The sequence below is a fragment of the Austrofundulus limnaeus genome, unplaced genomic scaffold, assembly GCF_001266775.1.
Source record: "Austrofundulus limnaeus strain Quisiro unplaced genomic scaffold, Austrofundulus_limnaeus-1.0 Scaffold850, whole genome shotgun sequence".
NCBI lineage: Eukaryota > Metazoa > Chordata > Actinopteri > Cyprinodontiformes > Rivulidae > Austrofundulus > Austrofundulus limnaeus.
The window spans coordinates 180,061-180,414 of NW_013953252.1; positions in this window are offsets into that span (position 1 = coordinate 180,061).

The window sequence follows — 354 nt, forward strand, 5'->3', positions numbered from 1 at the left end:
ATTATTATTTAATGTTTTTTAGTTGAAACCCGGGCTTCAGGTCTCCTGTGGTTCTGGGTCTAGTTGGACCTGAGGACTCAGGTCTCAGTTCTGACCCGGTGGTTGGAGCTGAAGCAGCTGCTTGTTGTCAGATGAAAGGCGGTGCGTTCACTGACCTCAGAGCGGCTCCGGTCCGTTAGAACCCGTTTACTCTGAGCTCAGGTACGAACAGGAAAATCCCTGTTAAGTTTTCTTGTCTCACCCCCCTGCAGAATGTAGCACCCCCACGACAAGACTGCAGGACCACCAGAAGAACAGGATGCACCAGGACGGGGGGCTCTGAAGTCCAGGAGGGGGGGCTCTGAAGTCCAGGAG